The following is a 26117-nucleotide window of genomic DNA, read 5'->3' as shown; positions in this document are numbered from 1 at the left end:
GTCAGTAGACCATTACATCAGAGACATTTCTTCAAATCTGGACAATGCAACACCCTTATGTTCTGTCTTCCTTTAAATCTTTCTCCTGTCCATCCTCTAGTTTTCAATGACATCCCAACCACCATGAATGTTAAGAACTGACCTGCTGTGTTATCCTGAAGTTAGACTTATTTATGTCACCCCCTCACTCAAAGATCTAGCCTAATGGGAAAGACTAGGACATAGATATTCAAAGATGTATGAATGTGTATGTGTGCCCATGTGTGCGTGCATGAGTGTGCATGCACAAAGTACTAAGAGAGGATAAACCAAAGGTTAATTCCTCTTGCCTACCATAAGTCAAAGAAGGCTTCATATAACTGATGGTAACTGGCTGAAATAGTACCTACAAAACAAATTCAAAGCTTCAGGCATGGACATCTATTATCAAGCCTCAATCTACCCTGTTCCAGTTGCTTCCTACATTCTCCTCACATGGACCTAGACATCCTCATTTTCTAAACATAGTGGACACTCTGCTGTCATCTGGCCTCTGCCAGTTCCTCTACATTAAACACATTTTTCATGTTTAAAGTTAAAACACACACACACACACACACACACAAAACTCCTATACAAAGATATTCCACTTCCACTTATTTTTCTTATACAGTTAAATCAAAAAATCAAAAAGGCTTTGGACTTTGAAATAGCAACAGGAAGACAGTGTTAATTCCTTCAAAAATTCTGAAGGAAAGTGATTTTCAATTTAAAATTTAATTATTCAGGCAAAATAGTAATCAAGTGAGAAAAATGAATAAAGATATTTTTCTCTCACATACTCTTTCTTAGGATACTACTACAGGATATATACCGCAAAAATATAGGAATAAGAATGAAAACAATGAGATTCAGGAAAAAGCAAAGGGAGTTTCTAGTTTAACAGCACAAAAAACAGCACAGGAAGAGAACACATCTATAAAATGAGATGGAAGGAGAATGGAAGTCTTCTGGAAAAATATACCCAAGAAAAAAATGGAAACAAATAAAGTATCCACTGTGATTCACCTTATAGAAAATAATATTACAAAGTTCCTAGAGGAGAAAGAAACATTGTGATAAATAAGCCAGGCAAATGAAAAAAGAAGGCATTACTAGCTTCGTAAAAAAACAAAAAAATCAAAAACAAACTTTTCATCAGAGTTCATTACAATACTCAGTTATAAGCAGTAGCTGCATAGTATAACAACACTCAAAATAAGGTAGCCAAAAGCTGCAATCTAAAATACTGGGAATATGTTGAGAAAAGATGGAAGTATAAAGATGGAAAATCCACAGAGACTATAATATGAAGTCAATATATGATATCTAAAATAAATGACTCAAAAGGTAACCATATGAATATATAATTTAGCAATGTAGAGATAACTAATAACCAGCAGAAAGAGATAAAGGTTAATCATGGTTGCCTGTAGAGAAAGGGACTAGAAAGAGTGGGTAATGCACAACTGTATTTTCTAATAGATCTTTTATAACATTAGAATTTTAGACTAGGTGAATGTATTACTTTGACAAAATAAGAATTAATTTAAAAGAAAGAATCGACCATGTTCACAAGAATGATTTTAATAGTGTTTTTCAAAAAAGTAAAAAGCAGAAGCAATCTAAAAGTTCAATAATAGGTTACTGGTTAAATAAATTACATTATTATCTATACAGTAGTTAAATGGCTATGTAGTTATTTAAAATGATGTTGCAAAAAAAATATTTAATGACATGGAGAAATGTCCACATTACAAAATAAAAAAGGACAGGTCAAAATATAGCTAAAGAACATAAAATGGAATACCTATGAAAATATTAATGATAATTTTGAATTTTTTTCTTTTTTTTCTCAATGCTTCTCTGGTTTTCAAATTTTCTAAAGTAAATAATACTTTTATAAATGGAAAAAATTAAAAATTTTAATGCAGCTCATCACTCTATTTAAATAGTGTCATTTCACGAAGACTTCCCTGACACCCATATCAGAATTATTTTGCCCTTCCCCACCGTACGTTGTATATGCAACATTAGAACATTAGTGCAATCTGCTTTTTAACACAGGTATGTTTATGTCTCTTTTTCCATTTGATTTAACCTGCTAAAGAGAGGAGTGTATGGAAGCCATTACAGTACAACCTAAATAGAATATTCCTGGGCTTCTGCACACAATCCCCCCAAATGTGGAAATCCTAAAAACACCCACGCATTACTTTAAAAAAATAAATAAATAAAAGGTACTGACTGAGTACTTTTGAGAAGGATAATAATTATATAAGTTCTCAAGTTGGTTGCTCTTAGCACACTGCTATTTAGTCCTATCCCACACATACTGTCTCTCTCAAGTTAACTTCTGAAACATTTTTTTTTCTTTAGTCTGAAACTTCAGTGAAGCAGTATTTAAACAGAGATCTGCAGGATTTCTTTATAAATACACACTTATCATTCCAAAATGCCAGTTATTTAGGGATTTGGTTAGTAGAACATCTGTTTCCCAGTGTTATTATATTAAATAAATTAAAAATAGGATTATTTGCCTTTATGTGAGTATAAGAGTTCCAAGTTAACTAGAAATTTAAATATGTTTGTTGGAGCAAATATGAAAAAACATTTCATAATGTTTGGCTTTTATTTAGAACTAGTTTCAAAATGACTAATAAATGAAGTAGCATAAATTCTAGAAACAGAATATTTCTGGGCAAAACCAGAAAGCTCCACTCATTCTAACATGCAAAGGATTCTTAACTCTTCCCTATAAAAAGGAGTAAATGTACATTTAATAAAAGTCATAAAAGGATTCAAATATCTCATCTTGGTGGGGCTATTTTCTCCATGAGATCAACCACTACTTTTCAGCATGCTTTTAGAATAGACTATGTATGAGTAAGAGGAGCCACAAAGGACAGAATGTTATGAAGTAAAGAGCTATTTTATCCACCCTTACTCTCCTATCCCCAGAGGTCTGAGCAGTAGAGCATGAGGACAAGGCAAATGGCCTTTTACTGAATGAGGTTAAACTGTCTATTGAGTGACAACTGTATGGAACAAGGAAGGTGTTAAATTCTAATGACAATAGGATCTGTAGATTTTTGCTTCTTATATTGTTTATTAACTTTTAAAAACAAACAAGGACATAACAGTTTAACTACTAAAGGGTAGTTTGCTTTACAAAAAAATGCGTCATGAGTTGGTTTTATATATTACATAACACGCAACATAAATTTAAGTTATTACAGAAAGGAGACAAGGAAGAAAAACATAAAACCCAAAATATTAGTAATAATCCAATTAAACTTTATTTGAATATCTCAAAAAATTTAATATAATGAAACATAGCATACCAAAAATTATTTTATAAAAATTAATTTACCATCAATTTTTCAAAAATAGGAGTTCCAGTCATGGCAGAGCAGAAACGAATCCAACTAGGAACCATGAGGTTGAGGGTTCAATCCTTGGCCTCACTCAGTGGGTTAAGGATCTGGCATTGCCGTGAGCTGTGGTGTAGGTCGCAGACGCTGCTCGGATCTGGCATTGCTGTGGCTCTGGCGTAGGCTGGCAGCAAGAGTTCTGATTTGACCCCTAGCCTGGGAACCTCCATAAGCCACCACGGGTGTGGCCCTAAAAAGACAAAAGACAAAAAAAAATTTTTTTTTAAGAGTGTATCTTCTGCATTAAACAAAATACAATATAAGAATTCTAGAAAATGAAAACCAATCTACAATATAGAAAGCAAATCAGCAATTGCCTGGGAACCGAGATGGAGGTGTGGTGCTTGAGTTCAAGGGGGCACAAGGGAACATTTTGGAGTGATAGAACAATTCCAAATCATAATTATGGTTATAATTACACAACCATGTGCTTTTGTCAAAAACCCATCACATTGCCTACTTAAAATAAGCACAGTTTATTGTGAGCAAACTGAATAAAACTGATATAAAAAATATACTCATAATAGCTGATCATGGCTGACAATCATTCCAATTACCTTATGACTTTTATTGTAAATTCATTGTGTTTCTGACACACAAGTTTAAAGATACCATGAGTAAAAACCACCCAAGTGATATCATTAGTTTACAGTCACCAGTCACAATAACTTATTACCGAGCTTAATGTGTTGCCACCCACACTGTGCTTACCACATACTACTTCATATTACTGGTTAGTTTTTTCCTCCTGAATTAGTGTTTAGGCAAAAAAAATATAATATGTATTTATTCGCATCCTTCATGATCTAGCTCAGTTTGTTTCACAAACTAAAGGGTTTATACCTTGATTTACAACATGAACTACTTCAGACAAGCAACTATCATTCCTTCCTAATACTAAAAAAAGGAATAGTTTTGAAAAAATATAAGAAGAGTTATCTTGATTTCTCATACTGGATAATGTTATTTTAGAAGATTAATATATACTTTTTCATAATCATATTTAAACTATTATTTCATATTTGAAAAAGTAGAATTCTTTAATAGGTATTAAAGAGCCAGTAGAACTTATTTTAAAAGCTACCAATAACAGTATAGTTTTTTAAAGCGAAAATATTACAATTATATTTCTTTCAGTTATGACAGTGTTTCCACTGTATATAAATTTTACTAAAACGATTCCCAATAAAGTGTCTATTTTTTAAAATAACATGACATACATCCCACACTTAATAAAAGAAACTGGTTGAAGATAATTTATTTCAAAAATCTTACAAAACACTTAAATAGTTTACTAATTATTATTTTAAAAATTAATTACACAGTAATCACGCCAGTGTGGTACTGGCTAAAGAACAGACAAACAGATCAAAGGAACAGAAAAGAGAGCCCAGAAATAGACCTACACAAATAGAGTCAACTGATCTTTGACAAAGGAACAAAGGCAATTCAATGAAGGATAGTTTTTTCAAAAGATGGTAATGGAACAACTGGACATTGACATGCAAAAATCTGAATCTAGTTAGACATTATACCCTTCATAAAAAAAATACTCAAAATGTATCACAGCCCTAAATGTAAACACAAAACTATAAAATATCTAGAAGATAATATATAAGAAAATGCAGATAACCTTGATTTGGCCAGGACTTTTTAGATACAATATCAAAGGCACAATGTGGCCAGGGTACGGAGGAAGCTGCTAAGTTGGACATCATTAAAAATCTAAACTTTGGTTCTGCAAAAGATATTGTCAAGACAATAAAAAAAAACAACCCACAGACTGGGCAAAAACATATTTGATAAAGAATTAATCCAAAATAAGCAAACAAACAAAAAAACCCTCTTAAAACTCAACAATAAGGAAACAACTCCATTTTAATATGAGCAAAATATCTGAACAGACACATCAACTATGATATACAGATAGCAAATACGCATATGAAAATGTTCAACATCATAGGGAATCATTTGTGAATTGGGAATTACAAATTAATACACACCTATTAGAAGAGCTATAGTTCAAAACACTAAGAACACCTGAAGAACTCTCCTACATTTGTAGTAGGAGTACAAAATAGTACAGCCTCTCTTGGAAGCTTCTTTGCCAGTTTCTTATGAAACTAAAACTAAATACGCTCTTACCATACAATCCAGCAATTATGTGCCATGGGATCTATTAAAATGGGTTGAAAACTTAACCCACACAAAAAACCTGTATACAAATGTTTGCAGCAGTTTTATTCAGAATTGCCAAAACTTGGAAACAGTCAAGATAGCCTTCAAAATGTGACTGGAAAAACACACTGTGGTACATCCAGACAATGGAATATTATTCAGCACTAAAAAGAAATGAGCTATCAAGCATGAAAACACATAGAATAGTCTTAAATGCATACTGCTAAGTGAAAGAAGCCACTGTGAAAAGGCTACATACTGGATGATTCCACCTATAAGACTTTCTGGAAAAGGCAAAACTATCAAGACAGTAAAAAGATCAGTGCCTTGCTGGGGACTCTATAGAAAAGAGAGAGGTGGGGATGAATAGGTAAATCACAGGGGAGTTTTAGGACAGTGAAACCATTCTGCATGATACTGTAAAAGTGAATACATGTCCTTCATTAAATATTTGTCAAAACCCTTAGAATGTCTAACACAAAGAGTGAACCTTAATTTAAACTAAGGACTTTTGTTGATAATGATGGATCAATGTTGGTTTATCAATTCCAACAAAGGTGCCACTCTGGTGGGATTTGATGGTGGGGGAGATTGGAAGCAGAGGGGACCCTCTGCATTTTCCACTCAATTTTTCTGAACCTAAACTTGCTCTAAAATTAAAGTCCATTAATTATTTTTAAATTAATTACGTAAGAAAGCTCTTTCCTAAATAAGATCCAGATCTTGTGTGTGCAGTTTAACACAGAAATATAATGCAATGGCTCTCTACTTATAAACCAAAAGGATCCCCCTTTTCTTTAAGCAGGTCAGGTCCTTTCAAAAGTATCTTTCTCTAAGGGAAGTTTATGGTTTGTGGTTTTATGAGAAATTCAACAAGCTCCCATGTTGAGAAGCAGTTCTTATTGTCAAAATCTTAAGTTTTACAATGACAGCTTCACTTTTACAATGTTGGTTTCAAAAGATTATGTTCCCAATGCCAATAAAGAAACTTATGCATCAACCAGCTAACAGTCACCAGTATGTGTCAACTCTAGGGTTTTACCATATTATATGGAATCAATTTCTTCAATCTTTTGATATTTATTTCTTCTTTCTCCCAATATATGAAAAAATTACTTTTAAGGACTTCTCAATCTAAAAAATAATAATAATTAAGAGTTTAAAAGTACCACATTAAATATAAAGCAACTTTAATTCAGGCATCTAATTTTTAAACAAAAATTAAAATATAATATTAAGATCTTTTACCACTGGCTTCTTAATATTTTCACAAAGCAAACACCCAAAATTATTGACCATGATATTTTTAAGTCTAAGAGCTGGATCATTTGGGAAATAATCAAAATTTGGGGAGGGTGGGTGTAAAAGAATAATAAAAAGTCAACAAATATGATTTGAAGTCTCAGGAATGATATAATCTTAAGCTCTTCATAGATACGTGAATTGAAGAAAAAAAAAAAAAAAGAAGCCAGGAATTATAACTATACAAAAAGCTATCATCCAGACAGGGTGATTAAGGGTTAAATATGTGAAATTACTGCAAGATGATTTTAGATTAAGACAGTAAAACCATCTTGATAACAGGTTTTTCTTAAAGCTAAAATGAGGGATTCAGATCTACATTTCTTTCAGGAAATACATATTGTTTCAGTGTGAAGCACTGTGACAGCTTGCCTCCAATGGACTTAAAAATCTCAATGCAAAGATATAACGTACATATGAGAAATCAATATTAGAAGCAATAAGTGATTAGTTAAGAGAAGCATGGGAAAGAAAAAGTATGGTTGATTGGGACATCTTTAGTCTTAATAATTCGGGAGAATGCGTTTCCATTAAAAAGGGAGTAAACAGAACCACATTTTGCAAGGAAGATAATTTCATTTTGAATGTGAATGTTGGGGCATTATTCGTATCTGGTAATCAGTTGGATCTTAGGAGGAGTCAATGCCAAACTGCTAATTCAAAAATCATTAGAATATGAGATGATGGATGATAACTTATTGTGGTAATCATTTCATAACATATGTAAGTCAAGTCATTATGCTGCATACCTTAAACTTCTACAATGTAATTTATTAGCTCTCCATAACAATGAAAGAAAACAACCCAAAAAAATAATAATAATTAGACTAGAGGTGAAGATTAATGACACAGGAGAAGTCAAAGTCACTCAAAAAGATAAGTCTAAGCTAGAAAAAAATTGACTGAAAATGGGTCTTTGGAAAAATTTCTTGATTTAAGGGGTAAGTAACTAAAAAGGAGAAAGGGTGGAAAGGGGAGAAGTAGAGAGGAAGGGTAACAAGAGAAAGGATGAGAGGGAGGGACAGAGAGCACACAAGTGAGCCAGAGGAGACAGTTAAAAAAACTAAAAAACATAACAGTAGGAAGACATTGTTACCCCAGTCTCTGCTCCAGAAACAAACCAAAAAAAAAAAAGTTAAAGAACAAAAAATAATGAATATCTCATCCTCAATGAAACAAAGACACAGCCACAACCACAAACCACAAACTATTTGAAAAAAAAAAAAAAGAAGAAGAAGAAAAGAAAAATTATGTGATATCTGGAATCAAAATGAGGAGTAATGCTGACAGCCAAACCACACCCCCCTCAAATTTCAGGCAGGATAAAGATTTCCCTAAAGTTGGAACAGTTCTGAAGCCATTCAAGGAAACTCCAATTAGAGATATGATATTTAAGCATCTACCTGGGAGAGAATTCAAGAGGTTTCTCCAGAAAATCATGGTCTACACCACAGAAGGATAAAGGAAACACCAACATGTTTTTATTGTCACTGACTCGCTTCCTAGTCAAATGGGAGGAAAGAGACAGGAAGGAGTTATCACCAAACCACTCCTATGACTCACAGGACCTCAAAGTCACAGTGACCTTCACAACACTGAGGTGAGACAAGTCCCCAGAGACAAGTCCCCTATCTCAGGTGAAGGAATGTTTAAGATTAAAAAATCCATCTGGAAGTGCAAACTGATGTCATTTATCCCCTTTCCCTACTACTCACTACTTGCATCTGATCTTACACTTTTTTCAGGCAATACCTGTTTTCAGGAAACACCACATTTTTAAAGGAACTGAATCCATTCAAAAATAAGTATGAACCAGAAAGAACTTCGCAAAAAATTTATACAGAACTACCAAGGATGATAGCGGAGAGATATAAGCACATGGAAGATAAAGAAGATACACTGTCTTAGGAAACAGAGGAAGGACTCACAAGTAGCTCCTCAATGTCAAGAGTTCAGAAAAAAAGTATGAAACATCTAAGAGAAGATAAGATGATTAAAAGAGATGACAAAGCAAATTGGTAGGCTAAAGAAGACATTGGGGATTGAAGGAAAAAAAATACATAGATTAAAGCCACAAAAGAACCAACAAAAAACCAGAACACTCAATACTGAAACAGTCAGGAAAAGAGAGGATGGGCATAAAAAAAAAAAGAACACAAAATTTAAAATTTTAAAAGATAAATAAGAGATGAGACAAGATGATCAATACAGAAGATAAAAGAGAACCAGTCAATATACACTTGACATTCTTGCAAAACGAAACAAAACAAATGAAACAAACAAACAAAAGCAATATAATAAAAGAAAACTTTTTCTTGAGGTTGGGGAAGGGGGTTAAACACTTAAAAAAATAAAATGTTCCAGAAAAATTGGATTCAAAGAAATTAATACTAATACCTATCCTCATAAGATGATAGAATTTAGGAAAGAGGGAAAACAAATATAAACTCTGTGAGTATAAAGGCAGAAAAATCAAGAGTGGCCTTAGATTTTTCATTCACCATTGTCTTCAGAGTTCTAAGGGAAAATATAACACCCAGTTATGTGACGCTTAGCCAAACTGTCCATAAAGCAAAAAAATCAACCTACAAACACTTCCAAGTACAGAAATACTCAAGAAATACTGCAACTATGAGCTCTTCTTGATGTATATAGGTAGAGAAATAGATACAGTTTGAGATGCAACAAAAAAAAAGAAACAAACAAAAACACCTAATAACCAAATTCAGCTAGCCAAGAAATGAATCAAAATAAAAAACTAAAGAAGGGAGACATGTAGATAAGTGTTGGTATATGGTTGCCAAGGGGGTGGGAACTTGAGGTTAATAGATGCAGACTATTGCCTTTGGAATGGATTAGCAATGAGATCCTGCTGTGTAGCACTGGGAACTATGTCTAGTCACTTATGATGGAGCATGATAATGTGAGAAAAAAAGAATGTATACATGTATGTGTAACTGGGTCACTGTGCTATACAGTAGAAAAAAAAATAATGTATTGGGGAAATTAAATAAATAAATAAATAAAAAAGAATAGATTCATTTTTACAGAAGGAGATATAGCAGGTCCTCTGTCCTACGAATGAATGGGTCTTTACAGAGAGCAGCCATATTCACGAAAATACAAGCTTTAATGCTGCCTCCCATCAACAAGTGCAAGAAAAGGAGAATAAAAAGGTACAACATATACTAATAGGAGAAAGCTACAGAAAACTGTTCCAACAAGCCCACCCCAAAGAAACTGGATCCTTCCATTTCTGACCTTCCAAAAAGAGAAACTGCAGTCAGTGATCTCAGCAAATACACCAGAAGTGGCATGTGCAGCAGCGAATGTTCTGAGAGATGCCCACTGGACCTCCACTTTTATAGAACCAATGAGATTTAGTACCAACTCTTTTTAAGAGTGACCAGGCATTCCAGGGTTTTACTTTTCAGGCAAAAATAATCCATCAATCTTTTAAAAACACACAACTAAAAGAAAATAACAACGGGAAATACAGGGGATTGGAGTAGGGGCAAGGGGTTATTTATGGGATTATATAAAATCATGTGCGTGAAGTTTTGAAAATTGTACAGCACTATAGAATTTATAGAATTTCAATCAATAAAAATTAATAAAAATTATTTATTTAAATAGTATTTAAAAAGTTCTCAGTTACTCATTTCCTACAGAATGAATTCTAAACCACTTATATTTTTAAAATTATTTGCATTCTCTCCCAAGGCTGCCTATATGTCTATTTCTTATTAGGAGCTGTCTTCCTCAATAGCACTGAACCAACAGGTATTCTTTCAGTCCAATGTATGCTTTTCCAGGTCCACAGTTCTGTCTCTATTTTCCTTCCTCATGGCACACACCGCCTTCACTAACTCTGTAACACTAAATGTTATTTACTATGCTAGGCTCATATCATACGCAATGGCCTACAGGAACTTTTTAAAGTGATCCTAATATTCAATTTCTTCTTTAATTTCATATAGTCTACTTTTATATAGTTTTTTTCTATGTGATCTACACATCAAATTCTTTTTTAAAAAAGTAAAATAACATTCTCATATTTCAAGGACTACACAAACTAAATGAGCAAATTTCTATTTTATAATCAAGTTGCATGAGCTAAAACTTGACTTTACCCTACAAGATTCAGTTCCTCCATTTACTTACCAAAGACATTCATTCTACTTTAAAAAAGGAGTACTTGCTTAGGGGCATCAGTCCCCAAGAATGAAATTGTTTCATGGGCCACCACTTCCCAAGAAAATCTGCAGTTTAAAATAAAAAGAGCAGGTAGTAAGCACTGAATACTAAATAACTGAAAATTAGCTACAAAATAGAATGCAAGTATTACACCACTTGACAAGGGACAAATTTAACATAAGTAATAAAAATTGAGAAGCAGAAAAAGGGCAATAGGTTAATTTCTTACTTTTAATTACAGGAAATAAACTAATACAGTAACATATATAGTTAGTTTTTAAAATATAATGATCCTATTATTATTTTTCATCTTTTTTCAACTTTAGTGAAATCATTTAGATATTTCTAGTTGTAAAGTATCATCAATTACTATAACTTTCATTTTTATTTTAATTTCTTTTACTTTTGTTAAAATCAAGTATTACTTTTATTTAAGCAAAAGTAGTAATATAGGATAACCATATCCTTACAATTTTTCCCCTATTTCTCCACTTATATATCTTTGTATGTATCTGGGCATGTGTGTTTGAGGGTGTGCATATGAATGCATAAAAGGAGAAAAAAAATTCTAAAACGACATTCCCAATTATAATACTTATTTGTAGAATTAGTTTTTTTATTTCATCTTTTTATAATGAGTTTTTATATAGCGAGAACCTAATCATTTAATGCAAATCTGTATTTTAAGAACCTGGTAGGGCAACATCATAGAAATCATGAATATGACTCAAAATAGAAAATCATACGTGCCCCCACATATTTCTGTACTTATTCAGTTGTCTAGCACCTATTATGTAGAAGTAAGACATGAAATTGTCTTAAACATCTTCTGTACCATCACGCACTTAATAAGATAAAGTTTGTACTCATTATAAAGCATACATAAAACATGTAATGTTCTAATAAAAGATACTAATCATATAAAGTTTAAAACCTGAAAGAATAAACACAATACAAATACCATGGACAAAATTTTAATTCATTCTTAACGGATTTTTTTTTTTTTTGGCATTTTAGAAGATACAGGATTTTAAAAAGGGGGGTGGGTCATCCTATTCCAAACTTTAATTAGCCAAAGAGCAAAATCTAAATAAATAAAAATGCCATCCCAACACAGTGGGTTAGGGTTTGAGCCCTTCTACTTAGAAAAGGAACCACACTTTCCTTGCTAGGAAAAACTATTCTCTCTCACTCTGTTTTCTTATTATCCAATACATTCCACCTCAAGATATTCCCTTGAGTAAAGCCTACCAGTCTAATGAACTTTTTGGCATAAAGGGGAAATTCTAATGCCTTCTTAGCATATTTTCCCCCATGAATACATTTAATCAAATGCCACACCTCTAATTCCTCCTCTCACAAAGTTGTACTTTTTAAGAAACAATTCATTAAAAATTAATGAACAAGAAAAGTAAGGAAAAACACCAGATTGTAATCAACCATTTACTAGAAACATTCTAAATTCTGAGGGGATGTGGTGGTAATATTTCAACAAAAATGATCATTGGCAAATCTAAAAGAAGGTATATATTCAAAAATATGTATCCTTGGTTTACATCTGGTTTTGCTCCGAAATGGGGGGAAAGCCCAGATAACAACTCTTTGAAAGGTTAAACATAACTTCCCCCATTTGCTTTTTGAAACCCGCATATATAATGACATTTGTTGGCTGACTCCCCACATGTGCCTTGCAAAAAAAAGTGGTAAACAATCTCAAAGATGATGCAAACTTCAGGTATGCAAAAGGAAATGCTAAAAAGTGTACTATTTATACCGTGTTGAAAGCTCTTAGGGAGATGATTCAAAAGTATTTTAAAATAATTCTTTGAAACTTGAAATAAGTGCATCTAGGACCAAAACACAGATTTTATAAATATGAATGATGAACTTTATGTAAGTTGTGAATTGCATATATCTTGCCATTTTGGAAAATGTTTTGCTGGAAGACAATGTGATTATGCATCTCCTATCTCCTTCTTTGTTTTCTATTTTTGTCCCATGATTCTTCATACCAACACAGAAAAATTCAGAGGGGGAAAAAAAAAATGAAGCTGATCCATTCAAGTCCCCTTGATATAAGCATATCTAATTTTCTTTCCACACCAAGAGTAAAGAGTGGAAAGAGGAAAGGAAGAAAGAAGGAGCATTAATGAGATGGAAAGTGAGGCTGTAGGTAGAAGCAAGAATGAGACACGTGGGCTTATAACATGGTTCTGTTCTCCCACAGAATGGAAATGGGAACAATGACATAAGATATATATATATATACATACATACACACATGTATCTAAAAGGTCACAAATATGAGCCACAAACCAATGATTAGAAAATGTGAGATTACTTAGTGAGTCAGATACTGGCCACCCATCTCAGGCACCAACAATCATCTGCCACAGAGAGTTGGGCAAGGCTGCTGGACTTCCCCTCATTAGAAAGTCAGGTGTGGTACCTGCTGCTAAAGTTGCTATTCTTGGCCTTTGGCTGAGGGCTGTAACAATGAAGCATAATTGAAAGAGCATGGTCTTTGTAGTCAAGTAGACTTAGGCTCACATCTCACATCTCCTACTTCTACTTGCAAGATTGTTTCACTTCTGAGTCTCAGTTTGCTCATGGCAAAATGTGGATAGCAGTTCACAGGACTACCTCTATAAACAGCTGAGGTAATGCCTGTAAAGCACCTGTACATTGTTTGACAGGAACACAGAAAGAGTTCAATATGTAAGCTCCTTTCTCTGTGCCCCTCTCACTTGGTTTACTACATAACACAATTAGATTTAAATGAGTCAAACTGTACTGTTCCTAGCACTAACAAGAAAAGCTGCTAAATTAAGTTTGAAAACAGTGGTTTTGGAGACTGTACCTTGATATGGGTGATCTTTGAGGGTCCTTTTCATCCCTATGGAATACAGCTCTCAGCCAAATAGGGAACAAGCATTGGAGGGGCAAAGGTGGCCAACATGATAACAGCTGGATTTTGGCCATGGCTCTACTAGTCATGTGCTCTGGCAAATTACAGCAGCCCTAGATCTCGGGTTGCCTCATGTAGAAAATGAGAGTACTGAACTAGATTAAGAAACCTTCTGGCTCTAAAATGGTATTCTGTTGTCTAAGTCTTCTTTTAAATTCAGCTGATCTAGGTATTATAAGATGTAATAGGAATAAGTATGAGGCCCACCTAAACATAAGAAACTGGCAAGCTGCCTAGAGAAAAGAGACAGATACAAGATAATTAATAAGAGAGCTATTTATGTATATAAGCACCATGGTAAAAACATTATGTAGTAATATAAAAAGAAACATTACATAATAACATAAAAAACAACACCTATCTAAAAAACTGGGGGATAAAAGAAGAAGTTGTGGAAATAGACTGAATTGAGAAGCACAAGGAGAGTCAGACAGAGGCAGAACGTAAGCTCTCAAGCATTTCATGTTTAAACTGCAGATAATATCACCTAATATTTATCTGCCAAAACATAAAAGGTCTAAATAAGACCTCTTAAAATAAGATCTCTTAAGGAGAGCCATTATTATATGCTCTACAGTAATATATTAAGTTTGAACTTCATTTGAAAAAAAATTTAATTGAAAAAAATTCTTAATTGAAAAGAGGACATTGAGGAGAATACGAATTCATAGAGAAGAAGTGAATTAAGAGAACTCTGAAATTAAAACTCTTTAGTATGGCATCCAAGAACCTTCACAATTTGGTCCCAACTTTCTAGCCTCATCTCCAAAATCTCACCAACATAAATCTTACACTCTTGGATTCAAGGTGCTGTTCCCCATTCCTTGATTTTGATCCCAATGAAAATTTAAAAAATGTGACTTAAAAACAAGATACATCAAGGCAGTGATATGAAAACGCCTCTGTTTCTCTAGCTCTTAAGACTTCTCTGTAACTTGACAGAAGTTCCCATCATGGCTCAGCAGAAATGAATCTGACTAGTATCCATGAGGATGCAGGTTCCAGCCCTGGCCTTGCTCAGTAGGTTAAGGATCTGGGGTTGCGCATGAGCTGTGGTATAAGTCGAAGACTCAGCTCAGATTGCTGTGGCTGTGGTAGGCCAGGGGCTATAGATCTGATTTGACCCCTAGCCTGGGAAATACCATATGCCATGGGCACGGCCCTAAAAAAAAAAAAATGGTTTTTTTTAAAGACTTCTCTGTAACTTGACAGAATGTCTCAACATATCTAAAGGGAGATTGCATCAAACAGAAGGTGGAGGAGAAAGGAGGACTGGTCAATAAATGAATCAGAAAAGCCATCTATGTAAATGCTCACAAGCTCAAACCAAGCCACTGGAAAGGAGGTCTTGGCTGAGTTGACCAGAATAATTTGGTTTCCTTGGTAATGGTCTTTCTAGAGTCAGTAAAATAGCCTTACGCTAACTCAGCTAAGAGATACTTCTTTAAACAAATATACTTCTGAGTTCTCTTTCCATGCTTAATAGGTGGTCTCTGGCAACATGGTTCCCAAGTACCTTGCCAGAAGACAAAGAGTACACTGGTCAGAAATGCTGGGTCAACTTGACAGCAGTATTTCTCAATCATCAACTCACCTCCCTATTAACAACTTGGCTTCCCAAGAAGCCTGCAGGGAGACAATGAACTGATCTGCCAAATCAAGCAATCCAATCTGTATTGTATCTCTCACTGAAAATTAATAAATTGACAAACACACAAATTAGATGTATAGATATTTGTATATCAGTTTCTCCAGCTAATGTCCCTCCACTCCTGAGAAAGATCCACTCTTAGTGGGCCAGCATACCAGCTGTCTGAAAGTATAAGGTCAAACACTAAAGCCCAGACTGCAACGACTCCATGAAGGGAAGATCAGAAACTTGAGGCCAACTGGAAATAACACATCATTTTGCACAGCCTTGCAACTTTTAATATTCACACTCCAACACATGGCATACATACTTCTGATTTCATTCCTCTATTCATACAATATTCCTTCTTTCCAGAAAGCCCTTCTCCCACTCCTTCTCCACCTGGAGAACTCTTCCTCCTCCTTTAAGGCTAAAGCTCAAATGTCAGCTCTTCTATCTCATCTTCCTCAACCACTCAGGTAAAATTAATCACATCCTCTTGAGGGCTGCCATAGCAGCCTGTGCACACCTCCCTCTGCCTGGACTCTCAAATCAGTATAGGGAATCCAGTCTAGCTCCTCCCACTACCTGCCCATATCCCCAAGAAAGTCCATGTATTCATCTATATTAGCAAGTGCCATTATAGCATCATGTCTGCTTTAAGTGCTTTCTACTTGTTAGAACGAAGAAAAGGTAAAAAGCTGGCTATGGACAAGTGAAGAGGTAAAGATAAATCACTACACAGGAAGAAAACTGTATGAGTCAACAAGAAGAAAAAGTGAGACTAGAAAAGGTCTGCTTGAGAAGAGAACAAGAGGGTTCACTGAGGAGGGTTATTGATAAAAATAAATGGACAAGAAACTTGCAGACAAATTATTGAAGGTCCAGAAAATTGATAAAAGGGTATAAATGTGGTTAAGTAGGCTAAAGGAAACCACAGTAAGTTCTTAGAAACAAGAGTAACATTAAGAATTTGATAATGGCATAATATGGTTGTAAAAAGAACCAGAGCTTGGGAGCCAGAGTTTGACTCCCCCACCCCCACACCATCACACATAACGACTACTCAGTTACTTAACTCCTACAAGCTTCAAATTATTTATCTATAAAATGGGATAACAACATACCTCATACAGCAGTTCTGAGGATTAAGAAATACTGTCTAGCACAATGACTGAGACATTATACCAATCTTTAACAGCTGCTACCTTGACTGGTTTTACAGACATTAATCTAGCATTGTAAGTAAAGTGAATTAAAGGAGAGAACTGGAAACTGAAAGATCATTTAATAGGAAATCAAAATGGTCACTTGTTTTGGGCATAGGTATAGACTTGAAATCACATTACCTTGGCTTTAGTAATAGCTCTTTCCTTAACCAGCAATAACATCTCAGACAAGTCACTTCTTTCAGTACATAGTTCCTGACCTGCAATTTGGAATAATAAACTCTACCCGTCCTATTCCACAAATCTATTATATTGGCTATTTTTAATTTTTAGAAATGCATTCAGAAGTATTTTACCCTCTGTAAAGTACTTTGGGGAAGACAAGGAAATGAAGAGGGTGGGACAAATTAAAGAAATATTTTAAAGAAAGACTCAAGGATATTATAGACAGTAGAAGATAAAGGACACCAAATTTAAAATGTCAAGATAGTAAGAGAATGCTTCTTTAAAAGAAACTTCAGAAATTCAGAGGAGAAAAGAGTCTGAAGGAGATGACCTGAGAAAGATCTGTTCTAAGGCAAAAGAACATCTACCTAAAAGCAAATGGAAGTGCAGGACTAGAGTCTGAGCGACGAGCAATGATGTAAAATGGAGCTCTGAGACTTGCCAGGCATATCCATCACAGTGAGAGTTATGAGAAATGATGATTTATCTATGATACAAATGCAGAACAAGAAGAAATAAAGTGATAAGATTCAAAATGCAGTAAGTAAATACATAGCAAAGGACAAGGACAAAATCCATCCACAAAGAAAGAACAGGTGTTACAAGAAGAGGTGTGGGCAGCAGAGTTCAAAGCAAAAATCTAAACTAGTGTGCTCATGTAACTGAAAAGCCAAGGCCATGTGGCATTATAATGCCAAGGAGATTGAGAACTGAGGGAACAATTGGCTAGAATGTGGTCACCAGTGACCTTCAAAAATGTAGTTCCAGTACAGAGGTGGGACCAAAGCCAGACTGCAAGGAGTTAATCATAATTCTATGATCCTAGCACGAAAAAGCAGTTGCCAGTAAATTGAAGGTGAAATTCACAGATAAGAGAAAAGCACATTTAATAACTGAAAGAGGACAAATTTTATCTCAAGAAAGCTTCTTAGGATTTTTAACACTTCCACAGGAGAGAGAGGACTTTGGTTTTTCAAAATCTCCAAAAGACATACACAAGTAGCAAAACACATGGAAGTTTTTACTGCAACTGAAGGACAAAAATAATAATAATAATAATAATAATAAAGATGACTCAGCCCTAATAGTGATCTAAACTTTTGATTACAATTAACTCACATAGCCTAAATTAGGCATTTTGGTAACTAAGTTATATTAACTACTATAGGCAAGTCATAGTATCCTCTGCAAGAATAAATGACATATTACCAAAAGAGTAGTTAATAACATCACTATGTTGTATTTAACAAGTAAATATTTCTTTCTAATACTCCAAATTTCCATTTCTTAATGCCTATGTTTACCTAAATAAGACACACAAATGTCTTTTTGTGGTTTTTGTTCATAACATACACTAAATGATATTTGATTTACATAAGTACTCAGTTATTTTATTCCATTTAAAAGTACAATATTTCAAAAAGATATATATATTAAGAATAATAATCATTTAAAAACCATAATGGGAATAGATGCGTAAAACTCTCTCTGGAATCATGAGGCTCCCAACATCTAGCTTGAGGCAAGTCTTCAAAAGGGAAGAGAAGAATAAAACAAACAATCCTAAAAACTTATGGAACCCCAAAAGACCATGCAAAGCCAAAGCAAACTTAGGAAAAAAAGAACAAGGCTGGAGGCACCACACTTTCTGATTTCAAACTATATTACAAAGCTATGGCAGTCAAAACAACATGATATTGGCATAAAAACAGATACAGAGATCAAGGGAACAGAATAAAGAATCCAGAAATAAACCCACATATACATGGTCAATTGATTTACAACAAATGAGCCAAGAATACACAATGGGGAAAGGACACTCTCTTCCATAAAAGGTGTTGGGAAAACTGGACAGCCACATGCGAAAGAAGGAAATTGGACCTCTATCTTTCACCATACACAAATAATGACCCAAAATGGATTAAAGACTTGAATATAAGGCCTAAAACTGTACAACTCCTAGAAGAAAACATAAGGAAAAGCTCTGCTGACATTAGTCTTAGTGATGATTTGCTGAATTTAGATACCAGAAGCAAAGACAACAAAAACAAAAATAAACAGGAGGGACTAGATCAAATCAAAAAGCTTTTCTGCACAGTAAGGAATTCTCCAAAATAGTGAAAAGACAACCTACAGAAAATACTTGCAAATCATATATCTGATAAGGGCTTAATATCCAAAAATATAAAAAGAACTCATACAACTCAATACAACACCACACACACATAAAAAAAAAATCCAAGTAAAAATTTTAAAATGGGCAGATCTGAATAGGCATTTTTTGAAAGAAGACATACAGATAGCCAACAAGTACATGAAAATATGCTCAACATCACTAATTATCAAAACATTAAAAATGGAACTACCAGGAGTTCCCATCATTGTGGCACAGCAAAAACAAATCCGAGTAGGAACCATGAGTTTGCAGTTCCATCCCTGGCTTCAATCAGTGGGTTAAGGATCCAGCGTTGCCATGTAGTGTAGATCGCAGATGCAGCTTGGATCTGGCGTTGCTGTGGCTCTGGCATAGGCCAGCAGCTATAGCTCTGATTGGACCCCTGGCCTGGGAACCTCCATATGCTGTGGGTGTGGCCCTAAAAAGACAAAAAAAGGAAAAGAAAAAAAAAATGGAACTACCACATGACTCAGCAATTCTACTTTTGGGTACCTATCCAAAGAAACAAAAACACTAACTCAAAAAGGTATCTAAACCTAACCTCTGTGTTCACTGCAGCATTATTTACAATAGCCAAGACACTGAAATCACCTAAGTGTCCATCAATGGATGAATAAAAGAAATGCAGTATATGTACACAATGGAATATTATTCAGCCATTAAAGAAGAAGGAAATCCTGCCACTCGTGACAATAAAAGTGAACCTTGGGGGTATTATGCTAAATGAAATAACTCAAGACAGATAAAGACAAACACCACATGATCTCACTTATATGTGGAATTTCAAAACAAAACAAAACAAAAAAAACCTCATATATACCTTGAATAGATTGATGGTTATGGGGTAAAAATGTTTAAATGTATAGGGTGAATGCTAACTAAACTTATCATGGTGATCATTTTGCAATATACACATATAACAAATGATTATGTTGTATACCTTAAACTAATATAATGTTATATGTAAATTACATCCCACTTTAAAAATTTTAAACACTTACGGAGTTCCCGTCGTGGCGCAGTGGTTAACGAATCCAACTAGGAACGATGAGGTTGCGGGTTCGGTCCCTGCCCTTGCTCAGTGGGTTAACGATCCGGCGTTGCCATGAGCTGTGGTGTAGGTTGCAGACGCGGCTCGGATCCCGCGTTGCTGTGGCTCTGGCGTAGGCCGGTGGCTACAGCTCCAATTCAACCCCTAGCCTGGGAACCTCCATATGCCGCAGGAGTGGCCCAAGAAATAGCAAAAAGACAAAAAAAAAAATTTAAACATTTAAAAATAAAAGAAATATTAGGAAGAAGACAGGTCTGCTTCCATCTCAATCAGACTGTGCCCTATTATCAAAAGTACAGATGATAGTAATTTAATTATTAAATCTTTTTTAAATAATAAAATGTTGCACCAAATTAATAAAAACATAAACAGAAAAATAATCAAAAAAATGTCATTTGGGGAGTTCCCCTTGTGGCTCAGCAAAAAAGAATCTGACTAGTAACCATGAGGACACAGGTTTGATCCCTGGTTTTGCTCATTGGGTTAAAGGATCCGGCGTTGAGCTGTGATCTAGTTCACAGATAAGGCTGGGATCCTGTGTTACTATGGCTATGGCGTAGGCCAACGGCTACAGCTCAGATTCAACCCCTAGCCCGGGAACCTCCATATGCCGTGGGTGCAGCCCTAAAAAGACAAATAAAAAAATGTCATTTGGGTCAGGTTTTATCCTTCTTACCCCCAGTCTGCAGCCAAAAGTACTAATTACAACAAACTGACTTTATAGAATTGGCTCTTTTTAGCCTTCTAAACAACAGAAAAATTCTAATGAAACATACTAAAACAAAATGACCAAAGAAACAATAGGCCAGAAAAATCCAAATTTTCCTGATCTTGACTAAGTCCAGTGGAAAAGAGCACTGAACAAGAAGTTAGAAGCCCAGGTTTTAATGCAGCCATACCCATGAAAAAATAATTTAATTACTACACTACTCAGTTTTCCTCATTTAGTAAAGAAAAATCTCACCTACTCCACCTACTTCAAAAACTGTTGTGATGATAAAATGAAACAGCATATGTAAGAAATATAAATAATTACATTTGTGGAGAATTATAACTATACACATATACACACAGAGCCTCACAAATATAAAGCAATAATCCATTGATTATTATTTTATAGTACAGATGGATTATTTTAATTTATCCATACACTACCTTTATACCTAACAAATTTTTAATATTATAATACTACTTCATTATTTCAATTATTCTCTGAACTTTAATAAACATACTGTGTGGTAAATATCAATAAATCTTAATTATTCAATCTTAAAATTGAATCTTAATTATTCAATCAGTTAGGTCTTCTACATTTTTCATAAGGCAGTTTGCCCAAGGGAAAAATAATAGCAATTATACTCAAATCAGATAAAATATATTTCTTAGCTATTCTTTTAAAGATCTGGTAGAAAAGAGAGGAACAAATAAACAACAAGTTTAAGATTATTGAGTTTTTTTATATTTCATTTAGCAGGTTCACTTTCTCTAAGAACAGGTTGCAAGTACTCAATATTTTTTCTTCTTATATGTCTGAAATCACCCCCAATAAATATACAACTCCAATTCTTACAAAGTATTGTTTACCAGGTAGAACAAAATTATTCAACATTGTACAACCTTTTCTTCATAAGATAGCCAAATCTTTCAACCTGATTTTCAAAGGGAGAATGAGTCTAAAGAGTTTCCTTACATTTTCAAGCAGAGGTTTGGTCTTCCATTCTGCAAATAAAATAGCTCCATGGAAATAGCTCTTAGATAAAATCATCATGTCAAAAAACATGACAGTAATCATAAGCATTTGAAAAGCACTTGAAGTGGGACCCTATTTGCTCACACTCTAGAAATAAACATAATCCATGCTGGTTTCTTAATCACTGCAATCTAAATATTGAACAGCTTGACTTTCGATATTATTTTTCCAGCATACAGAAGTAACCAGACTAGCCATTTTGAGATTAATCAGTCTAAGAATTATCCATTTCAGAGGGCTAGGTCTATCCAAAACCAGTATTAGGACCAAATGCAAACCTGGAGTTAAAGAAATGTTGCTTTTATATAAAGACTGAGTAACCTTCCTATATAAATAGGGAGAAACCACCTGTTAAAAAATAAGTATTTCACAGCAGACCATAATATAAAAGCTTTCACTTAATCTAAATCTTGAAGTACTGAGCAGAACTGGGATGAAGTTTGAAAAACATTTCATATCTTTTCTGCAGGGCTTTTTCCAGAACCTACTACCTCCTACCCCTCTTACACCAAGCTTTTCCCTCAATTTCTTTCAATTTTCCCCCCACCTTTAAGAAACTGTACAGAACAAACCAGGAAATAACTGGAGGAAAGGAAGATGAAATCAATTATTCCACTACCTTTGCCTCAACCTGAATCTGTTTAAAAATTTCTGACAATCAATAAATCATGGCTGAAAAGGAAATTTAAAAAAGAAAAAAAATAAATAACCCACAATGGAAGCTTCTTTATATCCCTCCCTGATCCCATTTCCCTCCCTCTTTCCCAGAGGTAACCCTTTGCTGACACGTGTGTCTACCACTCCTATCATTGATATTTAAACATCATCTACACGTGACTGCTTTTACAGATTTAAAGTCCATAAACCCAAAGGCTGTGTCTGTTATTGTCCTCTGCACAGTATCTAGTAATCAGCATATGCTACTCATTTAAATGCTACAGATACCTCTAAAGAAAATTAATAAATATTTAGTAAAACCAATTAAACAGAACCATACATTGTCACAAAGGGAAAAAGAAGCATCTCTTCCCCATTTACGAAACTCAGCTAGGCATCTATTATGTAAAGTCGGTCCAAAAATTCAAATTATTGAAAAGTCGAGTTTTAATTTAAAAGACTACTAAAATTTAAAAGACCAAAGAAAATTTCAGTTGGAAAAAATATACCTTCCATCCAAATAATTCCTTATAAACTCAACAATTATATTTTATTCTGATTTTTTGTTTGTTTGTTTCACCACAATGGCAGTTATTTTTTTCTATATTCTCTAAGCAGCAGCAAATAACACCATGCATTAGTATGGATATAATTGCATGCCAAAAAAGACAGACAGCACCCTCACACTCCAAACTCCCCTCTGCGGATGCTTCATGCCCCATATGTTGCTAATAAAAGTGTTTCAATCATACCTATGAGACAGTTTTACTGACATAGTTATCAGGCCTCTTGGTTCCTCTCAAGGCACACCATACCACCAAAACTGTTTACAAATGCAAATTTTAAGACTAAGGCAAGTAGAAATCTATATTGTGTGTTTGTGTGTGTGTGTATACTCATAGATACAAAAATATTTTGGATCACAGAAACTTGCATTAAATCCTCAACTCCCCTACTTGATCTTATAAACTTTAAAATGCTCATGCTAGCTATAATGACATATAAAAAGTTCTAAGATCTGACAATAGTTAGACGTTCAAGAAACTGTAACCCAAGCATTATCTTTTTATATTGATATGATCAAATCAAATATCTAGTAGACTAGTAGAAAATAATTAAAGTCAGAATTCTTAATAACAATTACAGAAAGATACAAAAAGGAAAGGAAAACGACAAAACACTGAAGCAACAGTTAAAAATTCTATAAACTGGAGTTTCCGTTGTGGCACAGGGGAAACGAATCTGACTAGGAACCATGAGGTTGCGGGTTCAATCCCTGGCCTCGATCAGTGGGTTAAGGATCCGGCATCGCCATGTAGGTCGCATATACGGCTAGGATCTGGCATTGCAGTGGCTCTGGCGTAGGCTGGCAGCAACAGCTCCGATTCAACCCCTAGTCTGGGAACCTCCATATGCCATGGGTGTGGCTCTGACAGAGACAAAAGACAAAAAAAAAAAAAAAAATTCTATAAACCTATTAAACTAATAAATGATCCAGTATTCATGTCCCTGACTCTCTACTTCAAGAAGTTAAAACACTTTCATCACATGTATGGTTAAATTCACCATATGTAAAGTTTACTTATAAAACATGAAAGCTGAAATTAAATGATTAACAAAGTTTGTTTGTTTTTAAATCCTGCTCAATCAGATCAAGATAAATGCATCCTCGATTTTTTCTAGTAAACTTCTCTAGGGGACCCTCCTTAAGATGTTATTTCAACATGACCTCAATTAGTAAATCCTCTGAGGATAAGATTCCTTTTAATAAGTCAGCCTAAGAACAAAGCAGTATGATGAATTCTAGTCTCCTCTAAGCTATGATGGAAGCAAAGAGGAAAGAGGAGACAGGGGTGTTAGTTCAAGTACAAATCTTTCACAGGACCATCTGACCATTATCCTAGGGCTCAAAGGCCCTCCACACCACTATGCAGAGGAGGAAAAAGGGCTTAAGTTGAGAAGGCCTAGAGAAGTGGTCAAAAGGACCATCCTTCTAGGGATGATCAAGCCTAGAAAACATACCAATTCTAGAATACAACAGTTGTGCCCACAGGGATGAACTTCTGACACTGACATAAACTACTGGAGATTTTGTTGAAAGTGGAATTGCTGCATTTGGAATCAGAGAATTCTAGAGTGGGCAGGAATCTGTAGATCGTCTATGCTTCCTTCCACCAAATGCAAGAGGCTGCATGTAACCATTCTTATTAGGTAGATGATAACCCAATCTCTTTGGGAAAACTCTTTGGGAAAACTCAGCTAAAAATAAACTGCTGACCCATTCCTTTAGGTCTTGCTTGAATACGAATGTGCCATTTCTGCATAAGCCTTCTGATTCATCAATGATGTTGGCCTGCCTACTTAGACTTCAAATCTGACCTGCTCCATCAGACCCAGACTTGACTTTATCCAGTTTTTGGACTCCCAGTACCCATTTACAGGTCAGACATTCTACATGGAATTATGACCAAAGTCCATCACTATCACAGGCCAGTTCCCAGCTCAAGCTCCCACAGTCTGCCCTCATCTATGAAAGAGCACTACCATACCACCCCTAGGTCTGCCCACTGCTCAGTCCTAATAGCGCTAGGTCTGCAGGGAAGCTTAACACTAAAGGAATCCATCCTGGCCTCTCCAGTCCAACAGTCTTCTGTGACCCATATATCTATAATGGCCTTTGGCTTGCTGTTATTATCATTCTACCAGGGACCAAGACTATCTAGGGTTCTAATAAAAACCATAGATCTTTTCCTCTGAAAAAGGCCCAAGTGCATATATAATATTGTACATAATTTCAGAGGGTTCCCCATGAAAGTCAAGATAGGAATCCTTACTTTCTATAGCAGGAATTCCTATATTTAAAAAATTAAATACAGATCCACAGACACTCACATGCTAAAGGGTACTTTTCCTAGATCCCCTTGTAACTTGAGATCTACATGTGCCCTGTTTCCAAAGGAGGAACAGTCCTTGGAGACTAGAAGAAGAAAGAAACAAGGACAGACAAAAACCAAGCACAGGCAGAACACCCCAACCAGCACTGATGGTAGGTAAGACAATGATTCTTCTGGAGCCAGCAGCAAAAGCCAAGATTCCTCATTCAGCAGGTTCAAAAGCTGAGCAGGGCAGCAAGACTGAGACCAGAGATGCCTGAGGTTCCCTCAGTCAGCCAGTTGAAAAGTGTTGTTCCAGAAGTTGTTCCTAGAAGCTCAGCCTAGAGTCTATTCCTTCTGCTCAAAGGTCCTACAAACTACTGCAACTTAATAAATCCCCTTCTACTTAACCAGCTATGATGATTCCATGATCTGCCACTAAGAGCCCTTTCTAATACATGGGCCAAGAAAGCAGAACATAAGAAATAA

The 26117-nt window shown here is 34.9% G+C and overlaps 1 protein-coding gene across 4 annotated transcripts in view; it reads right to left on the bottom strand.

Moving 5' to 3' along the window:
- The window catches only part of GTDC1 (glycosyltransferase like domain containing 1), a 366669-nt gene that overhangs the window by 304189 nt on the left and 36363 nt on the right, over positions 1 to 26117 (bottom strand). Inside the window, exon 1 of one of the 4 annotated variants that reach the window (XM_047771993.1) lies at positions 11097 to 11213. The exons of the other annotated variants lie outside the window; for them this stretch is intronic. The gene's annotated coding sequence lies outside the window, so the exon portion shown is untranslated. Of the gene's footprint in view, positions 1 to 11096; positions 11214 to 26117 lie in introns of those variants that run through there. 4 annotated transcript variants of the gene reach the window in all.

The sequence above is a fragment of the Phacochoerus africanus genome, chromosome 3 (assembly GCF_016906955.1).
Source record: "Phacochoerus africanus isolate WHEZ1 chromosome 3, ROS_Pafr_v1, whole genome shotgun sequence".
Taxonomy (NCBI): Eukaryota; Metazoa; Chordata; class Mammalia; order Artiodactyla; family Suidae; genus Phacochoerus; species Phacochoerus africanus.
Note: the sequence above shows the minus strand (reverse complement) of the source record. Positions and strands in the feature narration are given on the sequence as shown.